Source organism: Cygnus atratus, chromosome 3 (genome assembly GCF_013377495.2).
Source record: "Cygnus atratus isolate AKBS03 ecotype Queensland, Australia chromosome 3, CAtr_DNAZoo_HiC_assembly, whole genome shotgun sequence".
Classification (NCBI taxonomy): domain Eukaryota; kingdom Metazoa; phylum Chordata; class Aves; order Anseriformes; family Anatidae; genus Cygnus; species Cygnus atratus.
Window position 1 is genome coordinate 48,480,140 of NC_066364.1, and position 23,397 is coordinate 48,503,536.

The 23,397-nt window shown below is 40.0% G+C and overlaps 1 long non-coding RNA gene across 3 annotated transcripts; it reads right to left on the bottom strand.

Moving 5' to 3' along the window:
- Positions 1-14,467: 14,467 nt before the first annotated feature.
- LOC118257128 (uncharacterized) lies at positions 14,468-20,059 on the bottom strand. 3 transcript variants are annotated; one of them, XR_004781470.2, is made up of 3 exons: positions 19,620-20,059; positions 15,712-15,797; positions 14,468-15,115 (listed from the first exon to the last, which is right to left on the bottom strand). It is a non-coding gene; the product is annotated as an uncharacterized LOC118257128 (long non-coding RNA). The 3 variants fall into 3 exon arrangements; XR_004781472.2 differs by having other exon boundaries at positions 14,468-15,118; XR_004781471.2 differs by having other exon boundaries at positions 14,468-15,146.
- Positions 20,060-23,397: the final 3,338 nt, after the last annotated feature.

A 23,397-nucleotide genomic window follows, 5' to 3' on the forward strand; every position in this document is an offset into this window, starting at 1 on the left:
GCCTGAACTAATGCAGGAACTGGTCCGGCTCTGAGCAAGAAGTTGGACAATATGAGCTCTAGAGGTCTTTTCTGACCCATCCTATTCTACACTACTAAAATCAAGTTTTGTTAATTCATCGTTTTTAGGATATTAATTCCACTCTTATTTTAATCTAGAGTTCTTCCCGATCCAAACACATTTTTTATCAAAACCTGAGTCAGAATTCATTCATCTCTTCATATTATAAGTTACAATAAATAAATGTTACCTTCAGCCAGAAGGATCAAAAATTGTAGAGACCTCTTGGTGTCTCCTTAACAAGAGTGAACAAGTACTCAAGAGGAGTCTTATGACCTAGGCTAGCATTGCCAGTTAAGCTCACAGATGTGGCCAGTCTCCAGAAGGTCTCCTACATTACAGCTAAAATTCTTTACCAGAAAAACTAAACATGCTGAAAGGCGCCAATAACACCCACCCAGAGCACAAAGTATTTTGCTAATTCACTTCCAAATATTGCGTAAGAACAGAACCAGTAAGATAACTTTCAGAATATTATAATCTAGTTGTTATTATTTTTAACAGCTTTGATATACTCAATATACTAAAAAAAAAAGTATGTCTTATTACCAAATAAATAAATAAATAAATGAATAAATTGCACTACATTTAACTCAAATTGCCTGATGTTTTAAATGCACTTTTGCAGACAAACCATGACACAAGTTTCTCACACACATGCATTGAAATTATCAGTCCATGGGGTGCTAAAGCAGGGCAGCAGGGGTTGTGTATGGACACCCCAGTACTGTGCTGGCTCATGCCTTTTGCAGGAACACAGGGGACACTGACACATCACACAAAGCAGCTGAGAAGAACATAAATCTTATTTATTCTAGAATCTGAGAACCTGCAAATGTGGTTTGTGGTTTAAATACCTAACAACCAAGAGTGACTGTCAGTAGCACAAAGGCTTCTGAGCAGCTCCTCAGAAGCCTAAACGGCAAAAATGGCAATTGCATTTATTGATTGAAATGGCATCATCGCTTTTCTCCTTGATTTGCATTTAGGCTGCTCCAAGCTGTTTAATGTCAGTGTCCGCCCCATCCCTTCACACAGACTCTGCATACGGCTTGTAGATGAGCTCCTTAAGGAGAAGTCTGCAGGACTTTGGGACATCCCCTAAGACGTGCACTCATGGAAAGGAGGAAAGCCAGTCACAGAGACAGACCTGCTCCACGGAGTGCCATGCACAAAACCTACAAGTATTTTGCATCTGCCACCCGCCAGCAGCTGCAGTGCTGGCTAGCAACGGCCTCTCCAGCAGCATGCAGGAATGCATGGCCTTGATCGTGCTTTGTACTGAAATCTCTGATTTGCTGAATAATATTCAATTTCCTTCAATAATGTTCTTCTTCAGTGAATTTCTTCAGATATGTTCACCTAATTTCCAATTAGAGGCAACCCCTTCTCACAATGCAAAGCAAATAGCGTTATGTTTGTAAGTTTCCTCAGAAAAATCCCTTTCAAATCTCATGGTTCCCAGCCCATCACTTCCATTTCTTCTGTCTTTCTCTTCTCTTTTCTCCCCATGACCTCTTCTCCAGTCATTTGCTTTTCTCTGGGTTGATGTTTTGTCTTGTCTGTCGCTGCTCCTCTGGAGGAGGCAGCAGCAGGAACAGAAAAACCAACATCTCTCCAGATGGAGGGATGGGAGAACACATGCTCCCATGTGCTTGTGAACGTGGAAGTGTGACGGGAGATCTGCATCAGACCAGGCTAAGGTTTATGGCATCTAAATCCCACCTCAGTCCTGACACCTAACGTTTGCTGTTGGATGTCCGTTCATTCCTACATAAACCCAACATGCTTTAACCTCAACTCCCTAATGCAATAAACCTTGTTAAACTTATAAACTGTGATTAGCAAAGAACAAAGAATTCCTCCTACTTTCTTTATTGTGTCTAATTTATGTACTACCTCATCCTTCCAGTGCAGGTTGATAATATTTAAAGGGCACTGAGATATGATAATAGCATACTGTACTTGCCGATGTATTATGAAATGTATCCCATTAGCCACTTTATATCTGAAAGGCAGAAAAATTTCCACCTAGCAACAGAAAGGCATTTAGGATTAAAAAAATACTTGGCAGGCAGTCAGCATGTTAAACTATGCCGGGAGGAATCCAATCAGAGGTTTCTAGCAACAACCGGAGAGTACAGAAGTTGCCGTCAGTGTTGCCCATCACAGAGCCTGAAGATAATTCAAAGCTCCATGCCCTGGAGGAGCACAAGGCAGGTGAAGGGCAGCCCCGTGGCAGCTGTGTGCTATGGAGGTTTCTGGGAGCTGCAGAGAAGCAGCAAGTCGGCAGTGCTCCAGCTCACCTGGTCCCCACCATGTCATGCTCCCACTTGTCGTGCAGGTGGAGGAGCTGCCACAGGGACCTTCCTCTGCCTAAAAAAACTGACCCACTACCAAAAATGCCCTGTGACTGATGGTGTTGGTGAGTGAGACTGAGACACTTCTGTTAAGATTTCTCATTTTCCTCCTGTAAACAAAATAAACAAATAACTAAGAATGTAATGGGTGCAAGGGACCTTATCACTGGAAACTGGAGCAAGCAGAGAGCTTAAGTTTTGGGCACAAAGCAAGCCATTCACAAAGGACAAGAACTTTTCCTGTCCTTTGTGTATATCATTAACTACTTAGAAAAGTTTTTTTTCAGTGATCTGTAATTTATCCTGAAACATAGGGTAAGCATATTGTTTACAGAAATTGTGGCCAGGCAAAGGCCACAATATTTTTTCCCAAGTGCGCTGTGTTTTAACCATGTTCATATTTCCACTCAACCCTTTTCCTTTGGAGAAGGAGCTCTTCTAGCAGAAGAGGAGTGTGCAACCTGCTAACCTCCTTGTGTAGCTTAGGAGCTGCACACTGAAGAGAAACAGCCAACAATACTTTATTTCCCATCAGCTGTGCTCATGCCCAGAACTGGAGATTTCAGAGGGCTGCCAAAAAAACTTCTACAGCCTTTGGTAAAACTCAGAAAATTTCTCCTGCCTCAGAAGGACATGTGCCTCAACCTCACAGTGCTATATTGCCAGAAAGTCATCCTAAAATGAGATGGAGGAGATGGAGGGATTGCTTTTCCATTTGTGAAGTACCACTATTGTATCTGACCCCAATGAGCAAAATGAACAAAATGAATATAAATTCATTAATATGAATTAAAAATTCATTTTTATTATAAAATAATTATAATATATAAATTATAAAAATAGGGTAATATAAATTATTAATTATTAAAATAAATTTTATTAAAATTAAAATTATTAAAATAGGGAAATATAAATTATAAAAGTAGGGAATGCCTGTGACCACTCATACTGGCTTCTGGTCCTGGAGGGAGCTGGTTTATTTACATGATAGTTTTTTCTGCTGCACAGTGAAGACCTTCAAAGGAAGGAGGGATAAGCTTCATCAGCCTCAGCCTTGTTAGAGAGGCAGGGGATGTACCTGCAGGAGTCATTGCTCACGGTACGTGGACACTGCTGGACATCTCTGGCCATTTGCCACGATAGGAGGAATGGATCATGTCCTCCACTGGGATTCATCATCCTCCTCCTCCAAAGGGAGGGGAAGGTGTTTGCCTTGTTTTAGTAGTGGTAGTGACAATATTTGTGTTCAGCCTTAGAGAATGGCTCCACGATGCCTGAAGCACCAATGGAATTGCTCTGAACCAAGTGTTTGGTGAAGGTGAAGAACAAAAAAACACCATCCATGCTCTCTGCAGCCTGCCTTCCAACAGCTTCCCAGCACCAAAGGCTTGCTGGTGCTCCCACTGAAGATGCAAGCTAGCACAACAGTGCTGGGCAGTGGAGGGTGGCCTGTTGGTGGTTATCTAAGATGTCTTCAGATGCTCTGTTTCTTGTTCCCACCTACTGAAGGCACTGCTGTGGCTAATACCTTCTGCCCACAAAAAAGTTCTTACTCTTTGTGTTAAACAGAAGTCACTTTATTTTAGTTTGGGAACAAGTCATAACCAATAATTTGAAGACAGAACCATGTAATCATAGAATAACCCAAGTTGGAAGGGATCCACAAGGATCATTGAGTCCAACTCCTGGCTCCACACAGGACCACCCAAAAATCAGACTATGCTTGAGAGCGAGTGTTGTCCAAACACTTCTTGTACTCCAACAGGCTCGGTGCCGTGACCACTGCCCTGGGGAGCCTGTCCCAGTGCCCGACCACCCTCTGGGTGCAGAACTTTTCCCTAACCCCCAGCCTGACCCTCCCCTGTCCCAGCTCCATGCCGTTCCCTCGGGTCCTGTCGCTGTCCCCAGAGAGCAGAGCTCAGCGCCTGCCCCTCCGCTCCCCTCGTGAGGGAGCTGCAGGCCGCCATGAGGCCTCCCCTCAGCCTGCTCTGCTCTGGGCTGAACAAACCAAGGCACCTCAGCTGCTCCTCATATATCTTGCCCTCCAGACCCTTTACCGTCCTTGCAGCCCTCCTTTGGACACCATCTATTTGTTTTGTGTCCTTCTTATCGTGTGGTGCCCCAAACTGCACACTGATAGCTAAATTTGCCATGCACTTCCCTTCTGTTCAGCTAAGTCTTTGTGCTTCCTGCCATGAATTAGGCAGGGCAAATACAGCCAGACAAAACAAGGGCTGAAACTTGCCATCAGAGCCAGGCCCCGTCACGCAGTCAGTGCCCAAGGCTGGAATTCAGTCATGGTGGAGTTGATAATAACACGCAGCAAAGAGCAGAGTACTTTGCTGCTGTTGCTGAAAGCATGAAAAATACCATCTTAATTTAGAGACTTATTATGGCACATTATGGCAGGGCATGCCAATAAATGTGGAGCAAAGTAGAAGTGCTCTGCTATGGTATGTACTCTTATTGCAATAAAAAAAAAATAATAAAAAAAAACTTCTGGAAGTAGAGTTTCGAAAGAAGAAAGAATGTTCTGCTGTTTATTCAACAATTTAAAAAAAAAAAAAGTGATGACATCCACACAATGCCCTCTCTTTAAAGTGGGTTAAAATAAACTAAAATGAACCAAGGCTCAGAAAGATACTTTTTCACCTCTTAAAAACTGTTAATCATCTCTGTGGCCTGCAGAATATTCCACACAAGTGTTTTGTATCTTTTTCAGATTTGCTTTTCATCATATTTAAGATGTCTGTTTTATCAATTTTTAGACTTAAAAATAACGAAGCTAACAACTGAAGAAAGAGGCACCTCTAAATGGCATTCGATGACTTTAATTTTCGCTGGATGAGACAAAGCAGAAAACCCAGAAGACATTACCATGAGCTCTGAAGAAGCACGAAATGCAGCAGCGTACATGTGGGGTCCTGCTGGTCAGACCTGCCCCCTCTTTGTGCGGCTCTAGTGGGGAAAGCAGAGGTGGGGAACAGACCGGCTCGACCTGGTCTGAGGAACATCTCAGCTTCAGTAGAACCATCATCCCTTGGTCCTCATCACCTTTGCCTTCACAGCAGACCAGGAAACAGGAACAGTGGATAAAATTCAGAGTACGATGGCACCATGGGCTTCGGGCAGTTAGTGCTGGGTTTCTGTCATCCAACATGTCACGTGAACCCCTCTCTTAGTTTCTTAGTGAAAAACTATAGAAATCCTAAATTCAGGGGAAAACTATTGGCCTTTTTTCTTTGTAGTTAACTGGTGCAGAGGTTATTCTCATGAGTTATAAACCATTCTCCAGCAGTGAAGGAGTGTTTGGGATTTCCAGCATTAATGCTTGTAAGAAATCATTTGGCTGTCACTAACGTTATGTAAATAGATGGTTCGTGTTTATACTCCACAAAACACATTTACAAGAAAAAGGCTGACTAATTCAGAGGTCAGCTTCTAATTCAAGGTTAGCACTCAACAGTTTTTTTTTCCCTGCCAAATAAAACCACTAAAGGCTAAATTAAAACCATGTGCTCTAACCTACCTTTATGCAATTACTGATATAAAGAGGGTGGAAGCAGTTTTGCTATCAAATTTAATGCCAATAAGGAGTACAGGAAAAAGTTGTCCTACAGAAGTGTTTACACAAGGAAGTGAATCAAGACTGCCCTGCCTAGAAGGTGTGAAGTCCTCCAGTAAATTTCAGTGAATTGCCTGAAACTGCAGGCTTGATTTGCCAGGAATCCATTGCAATAAATAGAAATTTAATCAGAAAATCATCCTGTTCTGCAGGAAGAGCAATTGCTACAGGAAAACTCCCAAACCAAAGTGATCAGCATGATGAAATTTGCCCTTCTTTTAGATGTTTGGATATCCCTATCATGGTGAAAGAGGTTAGGTCCATTAACTCCCTTAAGCCCATCTATAGCATAGATGGCTATAATGAAGATGGCTGCCAAATTCCTGGAAACTATCACCTGCCAAAATTTCTACCAGCATTTTATTTTCTTTTCTAGATATTTGTTCGTAACTGCTTTAAAAATAGCTGGTCTTTAAAGTTTCACTTAAAACTGAAATGAAAACTAAAATCCACTATTTTTTTTAACTTTTCAGATCTAAATAAAATTCAAAAGTGGCCCAGCACCTTCTTAAAACATTTGGCCAGAAGAGTGTGGGAACGTTCAGTTGGAGACTGGCAGAAGGTCAGTGATGCTACTCAACCTCTGCCAGATGAGAAGTAGGGTGCTATGTTTCCATTCAGCCCCGCATGCAAACTCCCAAGTGGTTTGAGCAGTGAAATCTGCCTGGCCCCTTCTCCCAATGCTCCCATGTCTAAGAAATATTTGGTCCGGGTCCGTGAATGTGTGACGTGGTGATATAAATTCAAGAAGATGCAGTGCTGTTGAGTGGTGGGACCATATACGCATGTATGTGACTCCCATGTGTAAAGCCAACCCAACCAAGAGCTTCCTGAGTCCTTGGCCACTGAGCTATGGACCTTATTGAGATCGCTTATTTTTGCCACCAATCCCAAACACTTCTAGTGCTTACAGTTTTAGAGGAAAATCTTAATTTCACTAATGGAGAGTTTAGTTGTCCAGCATTTGTCTCTAGAGCCAGGCACTTCAGAGAGCAGATTTCCTTCTTGCAAAATCACTGCAGCTATATGAAGTAACTTTCTAACTTGGGAGTATAAAATACACAATGGACTATGAAATAAGTAACGAATGCCCCACTACAAACAGCCACTTAATTCGTGTGTTGCATGGGTTTGCTCCCTTCCAAAGCATCAGATGTTACACTGGTTCAAATGCTCAAATGTTCTGATTTTCACCACACCTCAGTGTGGGTATTTGTGTTACCTACAGGTTCATCCTGCCCAAAACAGAAATCATAGGTAGGGCTCCAGGTCTGAGGCATCATCACATAAGAAAAGTTCATTAAAGAAGGAAAGTAGCATGTTTTATTGCAAATGTCCAGTCAATGTAGTGGTCAGTAGAATGTTTTGAAACATGCTAGCTATCCAGTCCTTTGTGTTAGGCCTGCAAACTCCTGAGAAACCTCACAGACTCTGTGGTGTGCAGAGATGGTGTCAAACCAGGATATTATGAGCAGCTGAGTTTGTTGTAGAAGAGGGGCTCTAGGGCAGTGGAGTAGGATTGCAAAAAGGAAAGGTCTCTCTGGGTTGAAGGAGTATTGGGTGGGTAGAGATGGAGAAGCAGATTCTTAAAGGCAGGGAACAGACTGCCTCAGACACCAAGCTGACACTACAGCCTGAAAACTGAAGCATCTGTCCAGAGCAAAACAAAGATCTGGTTGCAAGTAAGAAAAGTGCTAAGTATTCACTCTCCCAGCAGGATTTCTGAGATGCTGAACGTCAGCTGCCTTTGCTGAAATCTCTCTTATTTCCCAACTTATCTTCTTACTTCAGGTGTTACACCCATACAGTACCTTTAAATCAAGAAGATCCTAAACTTCTTTCCAAATTGAACCATCACCAAAATGTAAAGAAAGGAATTTTAAATGCATGCCCAGACTAGAGGTGGTCAACCAAGAAGAGCTGCAGTGAAGATCATGTGATACTCGATATTTTGGTATTTTAAAACAGTGATCACATGCTCTTATAATAGGCTCAATACTGCCTGTAAATCTAGCACAGTATTTGAGGTCTACTGACCCAGCAGAAAGTGGAAATAAACAGAGTGATTATAACCCCAGATTGAGTTGATGTAATCTTAATCAATCAAGTTTCACCTGTACCTGGATTGTGATCGTGACCACAGTGGTAACATGCCTTCCACACAGCAAGATATACAGCCTAAAAAGAAAGAACTTGGGGCTTTTGGATTAAGTGGAGAAATGGTTTTGAATGGATCAGTCAAGACAGCAATAATTGCCATGAGGCTTAATGTAGCTTGTGCAGAAAATGTTTCTAAATTGCTTATGGTGGATTGTCAGATGTAAGAGCAGACAAATTGAGCAGATTGTGAAAATAATCCTAGCACAGCTTCCAACAACAGAAGTTAAACTTTTTTTGTTCCTAAGAAATGTGAAATTATAAGAAACAGTAATACCAATTGCTGGAAAACAACAAAAGCATACAATATCGTTAGCTATAATCATTCATTGTATATCATCTGATTAAGAGAACTTGCTGAGTTGTAGTTTCCAAGACTTGCCCTTAGATGAAATGATACATCTTGGCAGGAAAGGTCTTCTGTATTGACAAGTACATAGTGAAGCTCTTTGTAAATTGAGAAAACAGTTTCTGAAACATTGCTGAAAAGAGCATATTTTCCCCTTTGCTCACTGGAGCCTCAAATCATACTAAAACACTTCCAAAGGTTTTTCATTATCTGAAAGGGGACTTATCAGCTGCTTGCCTGAGTATCTGCAATATTGTAATGAAGCGATGTTAGGAATATCTGTAAAAATAATAAACTATATTACAAACAAATTATTTGAATTTCAATAATAACCTTATTTAGAGATGCTAGTATTAACGCTGGGAGACCCTACTCTCTAAAAACTAATGAGAGTAAGTAAAGTAAAAAATGAGAATGAATGACTGCTTCCAGCTATGTGTTGAAATCATATATATTGCATATATAGCAAGGTCCATTAAGGGATGATCATTTAATCTTGAGGGTTATGCATAGCTTTCAGTCACTTAGGGATTTTAATCATCCGTCAAAATGTCAGAATTACAAACTTTTGTCAGCCATCAATTCATGGGAATGATGAGGCATGCCTTTGCATGACAGTTTATCTCTATACCCTAAAGTCGAAAGATCTTAAAATGTTTTCCAGCTCATAGAAGTTATTTTTGTGCAGTAGTTAAGAATTGCTCAATTGCAATTCTTAAATTCTTTAAGGATGAGAAAGTGATGAAGGAAAGATGTTTTCAGTGACTGAATACTCCTTATCTTCATCTCATGCTGTGCTAAAAGTTTGACTGCTCTAATTTTAAAGCTATCTAATCTTTTATGTGCTAAAGCATATGAAATCATGTATTATTGGAAATATGAATTACAAGAAGTGTTCATTTACGTGGTGCTACATGTAACCTTTATCTAAAATGCATTATCATTTAAAAAAATCATTTAGTGATATTCTTTGGTTCTCAAATAAACTTTTCTTTCAGAGAACAAAATTGCTTCAACCTGATTGAGATATTTTACTTGGGAAAACAAAGCGAATTTTTGAGAAAGTCCATAAACATTAGGGCATGTTTTGATGTTTGACAATGACTTGGATATGAGTCTTGTGCATAAAGGATGTTCTTTACTGGGAGATCCATTCAAGTGAGCATGCAGGCCTCAGGAGACTCACGCTGGCAAACAGTCACATATCCTTTCTTTAGAAATGTGAGGTTTTCAATTTCTTAGAACATGTGGATTGTGTTACATTCATTTCACTGTTGCATCTGAGGCATGTATGAATATTTTCTTTGTATACATGTAGTTGGAAAGATTGCAGAAATCTATTAAAGACAAACTCTGCTAAGGTTGAGCTTCCAATTGAAAGCAATTTTAATTCTAGAAGCAAGAACTTTTATCAATTGATTTCTTTAAGATGTACTTAAATGTACTAAAATGATGCTTATCAGTTTGCCAATAAACCGAAGCTTATCACAGTGGAATGCTTCACTTGAGAGCAGTGGAAATTTCCACCTTAGAGAATAACCACACGATACTCGAAAGGCAAAACAGTTTCCCTAAAATGTCCTTTAAAATAAAGTTCCCAATTTCTACTCAAAAAGATGGCCAACCTGATCGAGAATGCTTCTTTCAGGATTGATTATTTGTTCCACAAAACCGAAATAAAGCGTGAGCCTGCACCCAGGCTTTAGTTTAGTCACAGGACTTGGGGTTTTGTTTTTTGTTTTCAAGTGTCACTAAATCTTTCTCTCTGCTCCTCCACTGCAAGATTAATTATTTTCAGTGCAAGGGCTCTTCTTTCAAAGTCTTCCATTATTCTGTTTTGACCATAGTGGGGAACTTATCCAAGTCAACAGAAAGGCAGCCTTTATCACGAGAGGCTGCTCATGAAGTGGATGGTTTCATACATTACTGTGGGAGAATTGCCTTAACATAGCCTATTCACGCTGATGTGCCAGGTGCATCCACTTACGCAGCTCAAAATGCTGCTACCACCACATCCTCCGCTGCCAAGGCCATTATGTACTCTGAGTGATGGAGCAAGAGGCAGGACTTAGATCTTCTCTGCTGGGAAGTGGAGGGAGAGAGACCAATCTTTGTGCCTTGGAAAAAAACTGCTGTAGAGAGCCTTTTAACTCTCTGTTGCTCTGCGCTGATAGAGATTCGGAAGATGGGGAGGAAAATAGCAGGAGCTTAGAGCAAGGCTCTGCTCTGCATCGCTGCCCTGAGATGCTGTAAAGAGGACAAAGGGAAACTCGGATATAAATAGAGAATGACATTTTCCTTGCATTGTCCACAATGAATACATTTGTACATGAACAAAATCATTGGAACGAGACAGCATGCATGCTTGCTGCTGAAGAAAAGCCTGTTTGTGCTTAGTACATTGGAGACATTGTTCGAAAATAGTTCATCCTTTTGTAAATATTGCCTCTGCATTGGTGCCAGGGTTGCTGTTGGTTTGTGCTATCAGCTGAGTAAGTATCAGTCATGCACGTGCTGTGGGGAGAAATTTTAATGTGGGCACTAGATTTAAAAGGAGCAAATTATCCTCCTAAGGACTGTCCTGTTCGTTTTTAGTTAATGTTGCTTGCTTTCCCCTTGTTCTTGTTTCTTCCAGGCTTACCCTGTTTTCTTGCATATAAAGTAGGGACTGTTGTGTGTGAGCAACTGAGAAAACAAATGCTCTTCCCCTTCTCTGTAGAAGTTATACAACAGCTCTAAAATAAGGGGGGCCAAGCCACAGGGGGAAATAAAGGGTATTTACTTCATGTCACCAGGAGATGAAACTTGCCCCAGCCTTCAGGTGCTGCTAGTACGTGCACAGATGAGTAGAGAGCCTTTTTCAGACCAAATCCTGGAAATGTTGCCTTTGCTTTTCATCTGTAAAGATACAGCTACAGCAGCTTAGGCTGTGTTCTCTGCCTGTGCGAAGTGGCCTAATTCTGCTGCTGTCAGCGGAGCAGCACCATGCTGGAGACCTTGGCTCTTTGGTTTGTTTGCTTGCTTTCTGGAAAGACATGCATGTGGCAACATTTCTTTTTCCACACGTTTTGAGATTCCATCAAAACAAATACTTCTATGACATGTAAAATAAAATCTATGAAATTAATAAAATATGTTCTGCACCCAGTGAAAGCCTTTTTGTATCCCTGGTCCTAAATCAGATCTGATGAATAAGACAGGTTTGTATTCATCCCCAAAACCAGCATTTGGGCATATAATATAGGAAAAGATCAGAGTTCATTAACATACTGAGATAATGAACCAAAACTTGTCTTTAAGTATGCTCGTGCAGCTCCATTGTTGATAGCGAGAAGGAACGGGGTGCAAATGAGACAGAATTAGACCATTAAATGAAAAAAACCTTCCTGCCCTGTATCACATCAAAACACTCGTTAACCTGAACAAATTGTGCAGCCTGCCTTTAGTCAATGGACAAAATGGGCTTTCCGGAGCACAACTAATGCGACCCGCTTCAGGTCGCTAGTTCAGACTGAGATGACCTGTGATATAGAAGTGCCTCTTTCTCTCACACAAATGGGATTTCAGACAAGAGGCATGTGCTGTAGATGTTCAAAGACAAGTGAGGTGAATGCAAAGTTTTTTGTTAGCAGATCTGTACTAACAGATTTTAGCAGTAGCCTTGGATTAATATGTTAAAAAATGAGGGCAATACAAGAACTGTTACTGCGAACAAGGATGCATCTGTTGGGATTTCCAACAGACAGTGGTTAGTCTGGGAGGTAATTCTCGCTGCTATGCTATTCATCCAAAAAGCATTTCACCAATGTGTTGGTTTTGGCAACCCAGAAAGCTTGCAGGTGTGGGGGAGTGTGGAGGATTCGGGTGTCGGTCTGGTCCCTAGATGTGCCAGATGAGATCTGGTTTCAGAGAAAGTCCTTGGAAAGTCCTTGTCTTTGAGCAACCCCTGGCAGATGAGTCCTGGCTCTAGGTGGACCTGGCCTCTTCTTAAATCCCTGTATCTGTACCCAGCGGGATGGATCTAATTCTTGTTGATTACGAAGCTCTTCCTCTGTGACATGGTCAGCGATGCTACAAACTGATGAAACCTGTTCTTCATTCAGCACTTGTGTAAGAACCCAGCAGGGGGGAAAGCAAATGGCATCATAAACCACTTTATTTAGCCAATGCTACATGCAATGCAGCACTATGTATCTGACAAGACACTGATGTATTTGCTTCTTTCCCCACTACACAATGAAGTACAAAGCTCTAGAAAAATCTAATAGAGGAAAACTTCCATTGCAGAACTACCTCTATCACAGGTAGTTGCTAACATAAAGATCTCCCCAAGAAGTTGTACAGGTGCTCTAGTAGGCAATGTACTTTGAGATGTGCAAGAGTAGGTCTGTTGTTGTTTAATTAGAATTTCATATAATTTGAGACAAATAATATTACCCCTTTTCACATTTCCCAGTCCTCCAAAAAGCTAAATCAACACACTTACATGTGCATCTTATATTAAAAATGCAAGTATTTTATCTTGCTTTGGATATGCCATACTGCCCCCATTTCCCTGCCTGATTAGGAATAGGCTTTTATGTCCTGAAAACCTCCTTCTCCAGGAGGGAAATTAATATATTTGTATCTGAGAATACGGTTCTCCATCAAGATAAAGTGCAATTGTTAACTACATAAATTGCAGGACCCTCCAGCACTTCATGATAGCAGGCAAATACAGTCATCCCTCTGACACAGACAAATACATAAGGGGAAAGCGAGCTACTGACTTGCCCAAAAGGAAGTCAATGGAAGAGCTGAAAATTATACCTTTTAAAAATGCTGTGATGTTCAGGTAATTTTGAAAAGGTTTCTCTACCCTAAAAAAGGTATAGCTCAAGTTCAAATCAAACGTGGTAGGAGCTACTGTAACAGGCTGATGCAGTTTCTCAGGATAATGACGCCACACATCCTGAAGATTACTGTACTCTTCCACTCTCCACTTTTATCTCTATGACCACGCCCCGAAGCTCCAAAGTGGCATCCTTCAAACCAGGCCTCCAGACTTTGCAGTCTGCGGTGGGAGTTTCATTATGCTCCCTGGCAGAAGGGGAGGGTTGGGGGCATTTCTCTTTCAGATTGCAGAGCCCAACTGGAAGTTAAGCAGTGCTGTAAGCACTCAACATGGTTGGTCCACCCTTGGTCATTGCACCGGGGTGGGGTGACACGAGTCCTGCTCTGCCCTGTGCTTCTCCGAGACCCCTCGGAAAGGAAAAGGATGGTAGAAGAGGCAGGCACCACAGGCACCCCCATTCCTTGGGTTCTTCATATCACTTCATTCTCAAACATCCGATGTCCTGTGTTTGATCCCTGCCTGGATTTACGATGCAGAAGATGGGCTTTTTGGGGTATCTGCTGCAGAAATAGACTTGTTATATTAGCACCTTTATGAATGCACCGTGATTGCAGTCACTTAACTGATTCCTTATATTTTTTGCCATGTTATTGCAGTAATAAAGGCTTTGCATGCTGATGTCTCCTTAAAAAAGGAAAATAATCTATACATTGAAGATGAATCTCCAAAGACTGTACTAATTAATTTATGGAGAATTTACTTCATACCTGATAATATGATTTATTGGAAATTAGTCCATCATATGTTGCTTCAGGCATTCCTGATAAATACCTTAATGCAGTTAGTTTTCATGCCATCTAACTCAGATTTCCTTGGTCTGCCATTCAACAGCTATTTGGAGCATGTGAAATAGTAGATAATTGTCTGCAAAACTGTTGCACCCATTTTTTTTTTTCAGAATCATATGTGTATGATTTTCATGCATGTAAAAGTCAATTATCAGTTAAATTAAGTACAGAATTTAAAAAAAAAAAAAAAGGCAAGACATTAAAGTTCTTAATTCAGTCTTTTTTATTATTAACCAAAAGCTTTGTGGTTACATTGTACAAGGTGATGAATGTGGAGCTTTTTTTATTTTGGTTTGTTTTTTTCCATATCGGTTACATGGCTTTCTGAAGTAAACAGTTGAGAAGGCTGCAGTAAGCCAACTATGCTACCCAAACTGCTTTCATTTGAACTTCAAACAACTTCGGCCCTCTTCAGCGTGGCTGTCTGCACATTTTGCAGTGCTGCAATGAGGCCAGGATTCCACCAACGCTTCAATCATTTAAAAAGAACAAGAAAATCTAGGTAACAAAGGAAACCAAAATGCTTTAGTAGTGAACTGAGGTTGACTAGAAATGTGAATTTCAATGAAAACTAAAATCCATTTCTGTAGCATACGTTCCTGTGTTTGACCTTCATATATGGTAGAACTCAGTGAACTACTCAGGTTCTGTAAGAAACTCAAAAGAATCACAAAAATAAAAACAGGGATAATCTTACTCCTGTCAAAGGTACTTCAGCAAACAGAAGATCGGAAAGTTGACGTTGTAGAAGTATAGACTGATCCCTCAGAGAAGTAGAGGACTGAGTAGTCAAGGAGACGGCAGACATCCTAAGTTAGTATTTCCTTCCTCCCTGGATGCAACTCTGCAGCAGGTATAAAGCCTTGCCCTTGTCCTATATTTCTGCTGAGTACAAGTGGAAGTTTATCTGTAACTTTATGGGATGGAATGATAAGAAAAATAGTGCAATACAATGGAGTTATTTTAAAATACAGTTTCTCTCAGTATTGAGTAGTTTCTTGCTAGAACATAAATAGGGAGTTAAATACAAATATTCAAGAGAAAGCATTGCCTACAAGAGAACACCCTACCTTAAGCCTTGAGAGTGATTTAAAGCAAGCAATTTTGTTAATAGGATTCTAGCAGTAGCCTATACTACAAGCTTTTACCACTGTCTTTAGATGACAATTTGCCATCATAAACATAATGTATTATTTATTCTAATTTGCTTTTATCATCCAGGTGTCCCCCTTCAAACCAGGGACCTTTGTTCCAGGCACTGTAAAAATTCATTAGAAATGTGCCTGGAGAGATTAAGATGAGTATCTGGCTACATCTTGGCCTTGATTGCAAAGGAGCACACTGTCAAGCCTCTTAATAACGTATTTACTGATGTTCAGCTAGATGCTAGAGAACAAAATTGATCATTGTGCTTAAAAATGCTTGCTGCTGCCTTACAGTGGTGAAAAATGTTAGCATTCATCATACATATGGCAGACCTGTTGGCAGAACACCAGTTCCACAATCACTCTTCATGTCTTGTGAAGGATCTGCTTTCTTGATGGCCTCAGTTTTCCACAGGTACCTGTGCGGCACAGGAAAGAAAAGCTGTGGGAGTCAGAGAAGGAGAGCTCTTTGGGGCAAGGGGAATTTGTAATGCAACCCTAAATGGAACAGAAAAAGAATAGGTAGATCATCTCAAAGCTCTACTGGGGCAGACAACCAGGTCAAATAATCCTATTCACTAGGCCTAAGAGGACTTACTCTTGATTTAAATGCAGTTTCTGTGAACATTATTCCTATTCAGAAGCTGTTCTTAGAGCGACCTTACTCACAGAACTAAAACCCACCTAGTTTCAATTTTACTCATTGTTATGCCGCTTGAGTAGCAACTAGCTCTTTTCTCATCTTTGTTTACTTCTTTCACACATTTTTTTAAAACCATCCCCTCTCTGTCTTTCTTTTACTAGGTTAATGAACATAATCCTTTTTAACAAGTTCTCACAAAACAAGCTCCATGTAGTCCTGAACAGCTCTTTCTACTTTTGGCCGTTTCACGTTTCCTGAGCACAGGTGACCAGAACAAGATGCTGCTGCAGATGAGATGTGGTCAGGAAAGCTGTAGCTGTACTGGAAACCCCTCATTTGTTATAACCAAGACCTGTATTTGCTTCTTTCCCAGCTGCATCACACCAGTGGCCTATGGGTCATCCCATGACCTTCTCAGACACTCATGTCCATGTTGTAGAGTCCAGCTTGTGATCTCCCATCTGTAGCTGAAACACTTACTAGTTCCCTATTGTGCTGACATGCTTTTTAAATACATGTTTACCTGCTTTTATTACACAGCTGTCCACTTACAATGGACAGTCAAGTCCTCTTCTGTACTGACAGCAACTCACACCTCATGTGCTGTTAGCAGATTTCACCAGTGCAGCTGATACTGTTCATGAGGGTCATTAATCACAGGACTAACTAACCCTGATCATCAAGGTACTCCTGATTGCCTCATCTAGGAAACCATGTCAACAGTTTGCCGCCACATCTTTTACCCAGTGTTTTGCATGTGCATGTCACAGTTCTGGTGATAACGCTCTCTCCTGCTGACTAACGATTTTCAGCGTGCCATTGCAACAACAGCTTTACAATTATTAATAGATGTGATCTAGAAGGATAATAGAGGGGAAGACAGGTGCAAATAAGGGTCAGAGCATAAACAGACAGTTCTGCATACTTGTCCTCATCACTACTTAGCATGCTCTTGGTAGGCAGCCCCAGCTGCTGTCTTGCATCGGTTCCTCTCCTCTCAGCCTTTCTGAAAGCTGGGAGAAGCATGTGAAGCAAAGATGTGTTTTCTTCTAGCACAGTGGGTTTTGTTTGTTCATCTGTTATCGGCTTTCTAGTTTTGATTTTGCTATCTTCTTAAACATGCCCACTGCTATGCATTTTTGCTAAAGGCAGGCACGGTGAAGAAACTCAGTGATTTGAAAGTGTTAGAAAAGTTTTACGTAGCACCATAATCATGTGTTGTTTTGTTGTTGTTGTTGTTGTTTTGTCTTTCTTTAATTTTGTTCCCCATCCCTTTCTTTGCAAATCCTAACATTTTGCTTGTTTTTTTGACCACTTCCAAGCATAACACTGATGTTTTCAGGGAAGCATCTATTACAGCCCCACAACACTGTTCCCGAGTGGTAGCAGCCAGCTGAGAAGCCATCATCTCCCCACGGGTATCATGCTGCCGTTATTTACACCGAGGTTCATGGTTGCTCAGGCACTAAGATTCATGATGCCTTCCTTCCTCCCACCTTCATGTAGACAGTAAACTTGGCAAGTTTTATTCATGCCCTTTTCCAGAACATTTCTGAGTATGCTGTGTAATAGCAATCACGGTCTCCACCATTAATCTCCCACCACCACGGAAAGCGAGCAATCGCTGCTGTTCTTCGCTTCCTATCTTTTCATGTGGGACTTATGCATGTGAGAACCGGCCTCCTCGCTCACGTGGCCTAATTTCTTTGAGACTCTTCGGTAAAAGGTGCTGAACATCTTTTGTCAACTCCTTGCAGGTGCTTCAAGCAGATCTCCTCTCCCCATACAGAGGGACTTGTGGGGCACTATTTCCCTTAGCATAAGCTGCCTGTTTCTTTCCCTAAGTCACACTTACCCATTTGTTCACTAATTTTATGCTTGAACTACTTCACCTAGCCTAGTCATCAGGCATGATGCTCTGTACTTACCTGTACCTTTCTCTAGAGCCACAGATAAAAATTTGTGCCATGTTAGCCAGCAAGTTTCCTCAAATTCATCCTTTGATACACTTAATTCTGTTTTTACATGTATGGCCTGCCAGATAAGAACTTTTTTTCCTGTTTTCTTCATTTGGATGTAACTTGAGGTTTTTAGAAGTTGTCTTTTAACTTGAAGCAACCTTACTGAAGTTGTTTAGTTCAGCTCACTTTCTTTTTAAGACTACAAAATTGTCAGGATATGATCAGCCCTCAGCCAGACTAGAAGTGCAAAAATCCTGGAATAGCAAATTGCACGATTTAGAGGCTCTAACTTTTGTGGCCTTCTCAGTCACATTCTAAAAACTCCAGGAAAATCCATTATTTCACCAACATCTCTGTGAATCATTTACATGGAGATGAAATGACAAAAAAATTAGTTCCGTTCCCACTTTCTTAATTCCTGGGTGGGAAAACCTGTAGATTGGTCTTTGGATCCAAGTAGAAAAGCAGCCAACTCAAATAGGATTTTAAAAATAATCAGAGCTGCTGATTAAAATATTGGAAAAAAATGGGACCACCCATCAAGAAATCAGACGCAAGGAAGCATAGGATAAAATTGAATAAATGGAAAATAAGAAAAATGCCATAAAGCTTTCCTAAGAGTAGATTATGCCACAATAGCCACACATAAAAAATAAATAAATTTTAAAAAAAAAACAACATCAAACCAACCAACAAAAAAAAACACATTATTTTTCTAAATCAAGGGAATGAGTAAGCCTCATCTTACTGGAATTCAGGAAAATATTTGCTAGTACACTACTTGAAAAACAAACAAACAAACCAAAAACAAAACAGAATTAAGCTAAGGAAGACAGCAATTACTAAATAAACTCTGAATATAAGCCTGTGAAGCTGTTTTGAAGGGGAACTCTCAGGCTAAGGAAAGGTTACTAGTGGACTTACTTACAGAACAACCCCAGACAGATTGTATTATTTTCACTGAGTACCTTAACCTAGGAATTAAGCATATGATCAGCTGATGACACAAAGCTGGGACACTGTTAGCACAAAGGAGGACTGAAATTTCATATAACAAAGGGCACAAAACTCATTTTACATGATGGGCTTGATTCAACACCCTGGGACCTGGCACACACCAAACTGAGCAAAAGCTCTCAGGTATGGTATTTTTACTATAAAGATAAACCCCACTGGTCACGTTTCTTAGCTGTGCTGCAGGCAAAGAAATATATCAAATAAAATTGCTCGAAAAAATGCCACGGCAAATTTCATACAGCAAGTTCCATGGGAAGACAAAGAGAGGCAAGAAAAATTGATTTTTGCTTGTTTAATTAGAGACGGTCATAATATTACTTAACTTTCAGAAACACAACAACCCAAATCCTCCAGCATAATCTAATTCTTATTTTTACAAGTTATTTGTGAGTGCCACTCAGCCCTTGTACATCCTGATCTCCCTTCAATCTTACAGACATAATCTGTAAACTGGAGATTCAACTACTAGATCAATAGAAACAATATAATGTGACACTAAGTCTATCTCTGTTGATCCTGGAAAAATATTTCCAAATTTGGTCTCTTGCTCTCAGAGCTGTCAGATGAAGCCAGTGTAGGACACTAAGTCAGAAGCAGTGTATGGCTTTCTGAAAACTTACCTGGAATAACATACTGTGATGTGCCTGATGAGGTAATGCAATACTCAAGAGAACTCTGTTTCATGAGCCAAGCTGGTTCATCTGTAGTCCTGCACCATATCAGGTGCGTGTACCAGCTCACGTCTATAGTCGTGCAAAGCGTAGAGATTCCTGAGCAAATCTGGGCATGCCAGAAAACTCACAGGAAGCCTGGGGCTTGGATGAAACTGATGACACCCTTCCTGTAAAAAGCTTTTTGACACCCTTGTCATGCAATACCATTATAATAGTGCAAAGGTCAAGGTCATAAACTCGGAATGAGTAACAAGAACTTTACTATCAGCATCCATAAAAAAAAGGTAAGCTAGGTGTCTCATTTAGTCCTCAAGGCCTATGAGATACTGGTAGCATGCAGCTCTGCAAAGAATAAAAAAAGTTAACATATCAGAATATTAGTTGCTGTATTTCTAGCAGGGCTAGGAAGGTGTTAATGCCACCACAAAAGGCCCTGACGAGATCTTACCTGGAATACTGTGCATACTTCCAATCCGGCATGTTGAAAAAAGATTTACTGAAGTGGAAAAGGTGCAAAGAAGGGTTAGAAAAATGGTTGGGGGAAAGGCATCCTCTTCTGTGACAAGTATAACACAGTTATTTTTGCAGAACTAAGGCTGAGTAGGTTTTGGGAGTAATCTATGAAAAGCAAGTAATCTGTGAAAGCTCAAGGGGTGACAGATTAGAAGGGACTTTTTACTTAGGGAGAGAGAAAGGCTATTTAAACTGAAGTCAAAGACGTTTACAGAACATGAGGGTGTCAGCTGGTTTTGACTACATGTTATTAGAAATCTTTAACCATTTAGAGGAATGGAAATTAGGAGCAACCTTATGACAAGGGTACCTTCAAGATGGAGTTCGGTACCTCTGCAAATAACTTGCATGGTACAACATGGCTGTCCACAACAGCTGGGATCAGAGCCTATGACTGAGGAGGTCTTCACCAGCCTTTTCTATGTCAAGATCAGAACTGAGTCTGAAAGCTTTGATTTTCCGAATGCATATCAAATTAACACATTTGCCACCAGCCAGTTTATCACCACCTGCTATCTTGCATTCAATTGTGTTACACAAGAGTGTAAATTAACGTGAAGTGCAATTCTCATAATTATTATAGTTGGGGAACAAATGGGGCTGCACATATGCAAGTATCTAATTAGTCATGTAGTGGTTGCATGTATGTGGAAATACCCTGTTTGACTACGAAATCATTTTGACTGCTTCGGCTTATACAACGATGTTTGTAGTTGCTACTCTTGCATAAGGAGAATTAGGCCTTCTGTTTTAATAATGCTGCACCATTCTGTTCAATTCTGAGCCCTTAATCTTGCATCACAATACAGCATTCCTGTAGCAACAAATAATGGTGTATTTTTCAAATTTTCCATTTTGTAAGATGCTAGTTCCTGGCTTGAGTTAAATGTATACAGTGGACTACCTTGACACAAAATTAGATTAATCTTAACTGAAAAGAATCCCAGCGTAGCTGTAATAGTAAAAAGAATATGACTTTATCTACTCAGGCATTTTAGTTTTCAGTCTTCTTTTCTCACGAGAGCTCTATAGCCTTAGTATGTCACATGTAGTTTCACCAGCTCTGTTTGTTTTAGACTGAGACAACTTGGCCTTATTAGCTCCTTCTATCCCCTCCAGTTTTGGTGGGGTCCCAAGTGCCTCCTTAGTTATATTGCAAAAGGAAATCCTCATAAACCACATAAAGCCCTAAAAAAGCTGAGGGCAAAATTGAGTGGATCTCTGCTCTCCTTGGCAGCATCTTCCCCTTGTGCAGCGCTGCCACGGGTGTCAATAGAAGCTCTGCGAAGAGAAAGAGAATCACAGGCCGCAGGTTGACTGGCTCTCCACTGCAGAAAGGATACACTCGTTCCTTGTACCTCTTCTGTAGTTGCTGTATGCTTACAGGAGCTTGTTGCTGGGATTTCTAGGACAGAATGTTATCACTGCAGCACTTCTGTAATTTGCAGACAACGGACTATGAAATAGAAATGTAGTTCAGAGGACTGGGCACAGGATGAGGTCATGCTCTCTAAGGCTGGCAAGATGCTTGCCTTTCTACTCAGTTTGTAGGAGAACCTGCTTGTTTCTGAATTATTACTGCTTCTTTTAGGTGTGTGTTTTTACTTGGATCTTTTCTCCGGGAAATAGGAATTTAATTTGCTTATATATAGTAATTAGGATTCCTTCTAATTAATAATTCATTTTAACATTTTATTTCCTTCCCTCTCTCCCAGAACGGACATCTAAATAGCTCTGTACATGCACATACGCATACCCCATCAAATTTATTTCAGCATAAGCATGAATACCATGAACCAAAAGTTTGGCATCCCTACGACTGTGAAGGCTGACTGCCACCTATGGGCAGGAGTTCATGTTAACATATTTAGATAAAATTTTAATATTACTCTTTGTAATTAATTCAATTTGTAATTATTTTAGCAGGACAGAGTTTCAATTCATTTGCTATATACTTTTTCCACAACAATCATTTAACATCCTTTGAAAGCTGAATATTAAAACCAGCGCTTTTACGAAGGAGCATCAGCTTTACGGTGAGAAAAAAAAAATGGGGTAGGATGTTCTTATTTTTATTATTCTGACTAAGGAATAAATAGAAGTACCCTGTTTCTCCAAGCAAAGAAATAAGACTCAAAGGCACACAGACAGGTACATCACACTAGATAATGCTGTATTTAATAATTACTGTAATTTTAAAGGTTAGCTATCTCAAGGTTTTAGTATTTTGTTTACTGCCTTCTTTTACTGAATTCATACAAATAGCTTAGTTATGCAGTCTCATGAAAGTGTGTGTATCATTAGCATGCCATAGTAATTTTCTAATCGAAAAATTTCATTTTTCAGAGAAAAATGAAGGCTAAAGTGGGGGAAGGGAAAGAAGAGTATAAAAATGTATGGCTTGATTATGTAAGCCTTGATTTTTCTGATAATCGGTCTGGTCAACATTTACTTAGAAAACTAAAAAAGGAAGTGCAGACTGAAATGTCAAATTTATTGTATTAAAAATAGTGTTTCCAAGTCAGTTTTCAGGCACTTAAAAGCAAAAAGGCTGTCAATTCTGACTATCTGATTACAAAAGAGAAAAATGCTAGATTACAGCTACTATACTGTAGTAAGCTGCATAAAGTGGGTATCCTTATTCTCAGAAATAACGTATGTAAAAATTGGTGGAAATCTAGCAAATTAATGCATATATTTTTGTTTGAGGAAAAATAATCATTTTGCTCCAATAAACAGAAGTTAATTGTAGCCATTGTATTTCTCCTTTTTGGGGCAAGAGCATAGAATTTATGAGGGAAGAGAGAAAGAAACTTACACAAGGGAAAACTGTATTAAAAAAGATAGCAACTAATAAGGAACTAAGAATGAGTTTGAAACTCATTTTTTAAAATTCCCTTTTTGAACTAATCCGAGTCCTGGGCCTTCGCATTTGTGTTCTACTTTATTAATTACGATAATCAACCCACCTCAAAAAAAAAGAGAAAAAAAAACATGCTAGTGCTTATCTTGTTCATTTTCTCTAAGTTTAATTACTAAACTTATGTTATAAACTTACAAAATATTGTAAAAGCAGTATATGCCACTTCGGCATCAGACATGATCACATCAATGTTTCATGATTAGGTGCCCTTTATAATCTATACAATTCAAACATTTATGGTAAATTATTTGTGCTTGGTAGAAAAAAGCATTTTGTAACTAAAGTAAC